The sequence below is a fragment of the Carica papaya genome, chromosome 6 (assembly GCF_054855325.1).
Source record: "Carica papaya isolate Zhongbai chromosome 6, ASM5485532v1, whole genome shotgun sequence".
In the NCBI taxonomy this organism is placed as follows: domain Eukaryota; kingdom Viridiplantae; phylum Streptophyta; class Magnoliopsida; order Brassicales; family Caricaceae; genus Carica; species Carica papaya.
The window spans coordinates 16,894,975-16,902,570 of NC_142314.1; the positions used below are offsets into that span (position 1 = coordinate 16,894,975).

General features: G+C 36.6%; 1 long non-coding RNA gene across 3 annotated transcripts; it reads left to right on the plus strand.

Annotated features, from left to right (window-relative positions):
- Window positions 1-770: 770 nt before the first annotated feature.
- Window positions 771-3,245, plus strand: LOC110814866 (uncharacterized). 3 transcript variants are annotated; one of them, XR_015812764.1, is made up of 2 exons: window positions 771-1,227; window positions 2,021-3,245. It is a non-coding gene; the product is annotated as an uncharacterized LOC110814866 (long non-coding RNA). The 3 variants fall into 3 exon arrangements; XR_015812766.1 differs by having other exon boundaries at window positions 2,061-3,245; XR_015812765.1 differs by having other exon boundaries at window positions 2,075-3,245.
- Window positions 3,246-7,596: the final 4,351 nt, after the last annotated feature.

The following is a 7,596-nucleotide window of genomic DNA, read 5'->3' on the forward strand; positions in this document are numbered from 1 at the left end:
TTCAATCACAAGTTGAAATTTTTTAAAAAAATAGATTATATTACTTATAGAAACTAACATATAACTTAAGGAAGAAAGAAAAGCCTATGGTGAATAAGAAGAAGCTTGATATACAAAATTATTTCACCATCAACATCTAAATAGCCGCTCTATTTTCATGTGGTGTTGGTGGTGAAATAATTCTTTCCATTCCTCAAATTAACCCTAGCATTAAATAGCTTTTTGCTAATATATAATGTTTTTCGTTTTTAGAGTTGAATTGCTTCATTAGCTTTAAAGATTTTATATACAATTTCATAATATACTGCCTAATAATAATTACCCATATTTTTCCTCTATATATTTTTATTTAGTTCTTAATATATAATACTCTTTAACACTTATTCTACTTATTCTACATATTAATATTAAGAGTTGCATAGACATAGAAAAAGCACGTCTATCTCCGTAATTGATAGCTAGTAATAATTATCCATATTTGCCTCATATATGGTAGACCTATATATTTATTTAGCTCTTTATATTTAATACTCAACACTCAGTTCTTTTTATCTCCATAATTTATTTTAAAAATATTGAAAAAAAAATATTTATTGAATACAATAAATAATCTAAACTAATACAAGAAAAATATCTTTAGAAATTAAATGTTATTAAAATAACATTTGTATCAGTATTTTAATAAAGCACTTTCGTATTATATATATATATATATATCTAAACCCACTTAAAAACTATCATCACCATTTTCTTCACTCTGGCCCGTTCCTCTTCTAAAATGAAAACCCGTTTAAAGCCCAATGCAGCCCAACTTAGTTGTTACTGTTAACTTATTCATAGAAAACCCCACCTTTACTCCAGAACCACTTGACCAACTTGAACTTGTAGTATTAAGCCACGCCGTTTTGGCAAAGCGAGAGACTTACTTCAGATGTTCTTCGAGAAACCAGAAGGCACGCGATAGAGCATGGCGGATGGAAGCACTGAAAACGGGGAAGGGGCAAGAATCTTGGCCGAATAAACAGAGCTGTTTGTAAAGATGATGATTAAAGCCGAGCATAGGGATTGAATGAGGACCCGGAGCAGAGGACCGCAACTTCAATGAAGAATATTGAGCAGTTATGGGAGAGTTGACATGCGAGAATCCGGGAGGAGGATCAGGGTTTGGAAAATTGAAGCATTGCCTTCAACCAAGGGCAGCGAATTGAAGAAAAGGTTTAAAAGGCGGTAAGCTGCTTATTTTGGGGGACTTGATTCGGGAATTGGGGTTTTTATAGAAATTTCTTTTGAGTGGAAGTAGGGAAAAAAGTTAGGAGTTGATCTGGGCCTGACTAGGAGCCTAACAGGGAGAGAGAAAATTAGTAGTTTTTCTGAACAGATAAGAGCTTGGGGCATGTTACCTTTAGAATTAAATTGCAGCTTTCTTGATTGATTGTGGACTATGTATGGAAAATTTGAAAAGTTAATCTCATCTGTAAATCATTGATAGCATTGACTGCTACAGATAAAAATTTGGTGCCTGTAGAGTTTATACATGGATTGGGGGCGACGGTAGCATGAAATCTCACTATTGAACTTTTTTATTTTGCTGATAGCTGTGAAGTTGTTGTCATCATGCTATGAACATATCTTGGGCATTTTCCAGTATATGAACATATATGATCCATACTGCTTGGTGAAAATGATTTCTTTTGGCATCATTAATGTAATTTTTCATAGTCTTGTAAGCCATTTTTCATAAATTTGAAAGTTATGTTTCTCTTTAATATCATTGAGAAGATTTCATGAACTTGCACGGATTCAAATAAAAAATCACTTCAAAAAGTGACTCACAAATTGTTTGTTACTATCTTTTGAGTTTTAAGCATTATGACCTCATTCGATATATGTTATGTTCCTCCAAGCACAAGAAGACTGGTGTACCTTGTTTCATTTCTATTTATTACCGTCCTAGCCTGTTCTGCTCGTTTTTATTGAATCTTCTATTTGCTATTCCGCCGCATTCATTCTACTTTGCAAGTTTCTGGACTGCTGGCCAGAGGATAACCAGAGAATATTAGATCCATCTGTGCAGATGCCTTGTGAATGATATGTAAAGACGGGTTTTGCTTCAACTGGCAGGAAGTAAGGTGATACATACTGCTTGGTGAAAATAATTTATTTTGGCATCAATGAAGTAAATTTTCATGGTCTTGTAAGCCGTTTTTCATAAATATGAAAATTATGTGTTTTTAATTTCCTTTGGCATCATTCAAGTAATTTTTCATGGTCTTCTAAACAGAAGAAGAGCTGATGCAATTTGAGCAGGGAGTACGGCTGGTGTACCTTGTTTTGTTTTTATTTATTACCATCCTAACCTGTTCTGCTCGTTTTTCTTGAATTTTCTATTTACTATTGTGCTGCATTAATGCTACTTAGCAGGTTTCTAGATCATTAGATCCATCTGTGCAGGTGCCTCCTGAATGATGTGTAATGACAGGTTTTGTTTCGACAGGCAGGAAGTAGGGTGTTTTCTTCCTTCTCTGCTCCTGCAGGTTGTCTTGGGAGGTTACATCTTTCTTTGGGGTTTTTTGTTATGGTCTTTATTTCTCTGTTCGTACTTGGGTTTGGAAGAGGTGCCTGGTGTTATATTTTAGCCTCCCCCGAATTAAGAAATGTGATGAGTTCTACGTGGGTGTTGTGATGTCTGTTTGTGGGTGGTTTTGGTCAAGGTGTGTCCTATTTGAGCTTGTCTTTGTGCAAGTGAGTCGAGATGAGGTTGTCACCTATTGTCCATCGATGTTATGCTCTTTCTTGAGGGACCTTTTTTTTTCTTCCTATGACTGTCTATCCTTTTTGGAAGTTTCATATTTGGCCTCATCATTGAGGTTGGGAAGGATTTAATGTCTGCTGCCGCCTCCGATCATCCTGCTTTACGCCCTTGATCCTTAGGCCCTAGCTCCTCGTTCACAGTTTCCTTGCAGACGTTGTAGTTTCAATGCCAGTCATCCAAAAGCTTCATAAGAATGGGTTAAAGTTGACAGTTAATAGCTTTAACGACTACCTTTTATGGCCGAACTCCTATTCGATATCAACTCTAGCTGCAGCTGCTAGACATATATGTTGTAACACCCCGCTTATTACCATGCTAAAATGTATTTGGAAAACCTTATTTACTCAAGTTTTAAGGTCACATTGAACTCATTTAATTTTATTTCGCAATTTTATATCGTAATTCATAAAATTATGCCGATTTTGTTGTTTTATTTTATTTTTTATTTTATATAATTTTATCTAATTTTGTTTTAATTTATTATTTTATTATTATTATTTTTAAAATAAACAATTTTCAAGAGAAAACGGAAAAAAGGGAAAAAATCCTGCGAGATGTGCGCACAGTGTGCATGTCTCATCTGTGCGAGGTGCGGGGCTAGATTTGTGCGCGCGTCGTCCACGCAGTAGGCCTGTGCAGTTGGGGCCTGTGCCCCATAGGCCCTGCGTGGGGCAGGGTAGCCTGGTGCCTATAGGCTAAGCTTGCAGTGAGTGCTAAGTGCCACCGCTTGGGGTGTGCTGCAGCCGTGGAGGAAAATTCTCCTTTTTTTTGTGCCACGTCAAATCAAGCAACTTTTTCATTTTCAACACTTTCTTTCACCGGATTTTGCTACTTAGCGCAAATCTAACTGTTACATCCCAAATACTAATTAAGACATGTGAATGTCAGATACACAAACAGAATTACTAGTGTATGATGAAAATTATATGCATTGGAGTAAGTTAATATAAATCTTTTACAAATATATGAGTTCCAATTACATATATATAACTGAGGTTAGAAGTAGCTACAAAATATAATGTTAAAATACAAAGAGGATCACTTCTTTCACTATATTATTTGAGTCATCAGAGTGCGAGAACGATCGTGCACTCAAGTTTTGCGGATCCCCAAGATCCTCATAAACTTAAATGGGATCCTCATAAACTTCAATGGGTAGGTCAGCTAGCGATTCCTCATTATCTTCCTCATTGGGGGGCATGGAAAGAGTGAGTTACATATGCTCAGTAAGGAAAACAGTATTTAAATAACATTGTAAAGTTCTAAAAGGTGAATTATTTAAACATAAACATAAACATAAACATTTACTATTTAGTTACGCCATAAACCTATCTTGCCTCATGAAAATAATTTATTTATTTAATAAAAACATCACGTTATAATCAACAATCAAAATAAACACACAACATACTAAATAATAGAGAAAATCAAATAAATAATGAAATGCTCAGATTTTCGTGTCATATTTTGCGAAGTCGTTACAACTTTTATCTCTGAAGGTAGATATAGAATTTTGACTACCCATGTGAAATGACCAGATCATATACAGGTAACGACAATTTGTTCAGGTATATTTCCAGCTTGCTAAACCATGACATAATCTATGACCATGGCCTTATCAACTATAGTGGTCATATCAGATATTTTATGGTCACGACAGTACTTAGTCAAAGGTGACCCCTAACAGATATTTGCATCACCACTGTCGTTAGAGGGTATGCCGCCATCACAGGAAACGATTCTCTTACGTCTTTGTAGATCAGATGGGAGAGGAAAAAACATACCTTGGATGGAGATAGGGGAACAGATATCCATCAGAGATAAAAAGTCTGACGAGACACTTGATGCGTTATGCATGTCAATACAGATACATACTTCGGGTCATTTATGCTTCATTCCACTTTTTTTTTTATTTTTTTTTATTTTTCAGATAAATTTATCGGTTTTATATTATTTTAATTACATACAAATTATCAAATGCCTATCACTCACATAACATGTTTGAAATGATGAACAATTCAACTTATTAAGTATACAAACACAAAGCATGCAAAACAGGTAAAATTACAGAATTATCAATTTAATCTTTTCTTTTTTGTTTAAAAATACCCCTCAAGACGTTTAAAAAAATACTAAATTCTTTATTGAAATCTTGATAATTTCATATACACTGTTTTTCTTATCTTCATCTCCTTCTCTCTCTAAATTACTTTCTCTATCTCTCTCTAACTCTTGAACGGTGGAAGAATAGAAGTGTGGTGTAACGGCTCCGGAAATTAAAAGGAAATATATATATATATTTATTCTAAGTGTGGAAGCGAAATAAAACAGATTATGATTAACATCCCTTACACAATAACCAAAACGAATTAAACTATGAAAGAATAAACTAACTTAAAGGAAATACTATGAAAGAATACTGTAATGAAAACTAAATAATTCTTTTGCTTCTACTCGCCGTCTTCCTGTAGAACGGGCTCGGGAACCAAATTTTCCTGATCTGAAATGGTTAAGTAAGGAATGAGCTACACTAGCCCAGTAAAGACATCACACTATCTCACTGTCACAGAAGTAAAGGTTGGTAGAAAACGAAAACGACCAATAGAGCATAATTTATAACAAACTTATTTACCAATAATAAAATTCTTTACTGTCCACCTACCTCGGTGAGATTCATGAAAACAATTACATCATAAATATCATAAGATCACGCACACTCTGCAACATAACATATATCATGCTTTTGTATTTCAATTATCAGGCAACAATTTTCTTCTTTATCAGCCTACTAGTATCCATGAGGATCCATAGGGAGTCTCCGCTACACGTGAACCGTTCATATTAATAACTTAATTCCAGGGCCGTCCCCATACCACGTCCAGTATGGGCGCCAAAATCATAAACCTCAATACCCCATCCGGTATGAGAGTGAAACGGGTCGTCCCCATACCCTATCCGGTATGGGCGCCAAAACACATAAAGTCTCCATACCCTGTCCGGTATGAGAGACCACGTTCTCAGTAGGGTTCCCTATGGACCCGGTCCGTCCACTATCTCCTAGGATATCTAGTGAGGCTATAGACATTATCCATTATCAATTCACATACATTTTTACCATTTTTCTTAATCTCAATTATCCATTCAAAAACAAACATGTAAACCAGTAATGAACACCAAATAAGGCAACATAACATCGGGTTCACAATAATTCAAAGCATAATAAATGAAACCGTGATTCATGCATACGAAACCATAGAATAAACACATCAGGCACCATACTGCATTCAAAACTGTAAAATAAATCAAACAACACTTGACCAAAAATATATCAGATTCGGGCTCCATTAGCAACCTTAATCAATTATACATATCTATTAATTCATAAAATATCGTTTTATCATTTATTAGGCTTTAATGCCATGATAGGAAATAGGGTGAGAGATCCTTACTTCGGAGTCTGAAATCGGTTTCTCACTGCACCTACGGGCAGTCCCTAAATTCCCTGAATTTTTCTCCGAAAACTGAAATACACTTCCGGTACCTGCACGTCTCCAAAAAACTCCAAATCAGACCCAAGGCCCTTTCGGCAAATTTCAGAATTTCGGCACGGTGGCGAAGCTCTCGGGTACGGCAGCTCCTCCGGTGCGAGTTACGATTCGGTATTTTACTTCGGTCAACCTGTAGAGGAAAGGACGGTGGTCACAGTGGTATAAAAATTACATCGAACGGAAAATGAGAAGGGCTTCATCGGAGACAAAAACTGAGAAAACCCGCGGCGGCGCCACTGGACTTCGGCAGTGTTTTTTGGCCAATCAACTGGTGGTTTGGCTCTGATTTCGCTACAGGGAGGTTCGACATCGAAAAACGAGCAAATGAGAGAAATTTTACCTCGTTTGGCGGCCGAAAAGTCCTCCGATGTGGCAGCGGGTGGCGGCGGCCGGTTCCTCCGATGGCTGGGTCGTCTTCTCTGGCGAGGGTTCTGGCGGCTAGGGTTTGGGGTTGGGTGTGGATGCGATTATTTACAACCCTCCCCTTTTAATCTGAGTCGTCCACCATGATTTAATCTGGGCCGTCCGATCGCAATTAAATTGGGAATAAATCTAGGCCATCCGCACGCGTGAGATCTGGGCAGTCCACGCGCGCCTTTGATCTGGGCCGTCCGTGCGCACGGGAACGGATCTGGACCGTTTGATCGTGCACACGCGGATCGCCAACATGTCTCCGTCCCGCGTCAGTGTCCCTGCCATGCGGCGCGTTCTGCTTGGCTTGGGCTGTTGACCGGGCTGATGCCGTGGCTGCTGATGTGGCGCTATTTTTCTAAATTGTATTTTGACCCCCGATTTTTGATTTTCTTTTCAAAAACACCAACAGAATCTAAATTTTCACCCATTTTCTCCAAAATCAATTTCAATTAAATCCCAAAAATAATTTTACCATATTTTATTATTATTATTATTTTTATTTCTATTAAATTAAATTAAATTAAATTAAAACCTTATAAATTAAATATTTAAATAGAATAAAATTAAACAAAAATTCCAATAAAATTAAAATAAATTAAAAAAATAAAAATAAAATAAAATACAAATTTTTTGGGTGTTATAACTCTCCCCCCCTTAAATAAATTTGGTCCCCCAAATTTGCCTCTTACTCTTGGTCGAACAACTGTGGATACTGAGCTCTAAAATTTGATTCTAGCTCCCAGGTAGCCTTCCTTAGCGAGTGGTTCTGCCACACTACCTTTACAAATGATAATTTCTAGTTGCGGAGTATTCTGCTCTTTC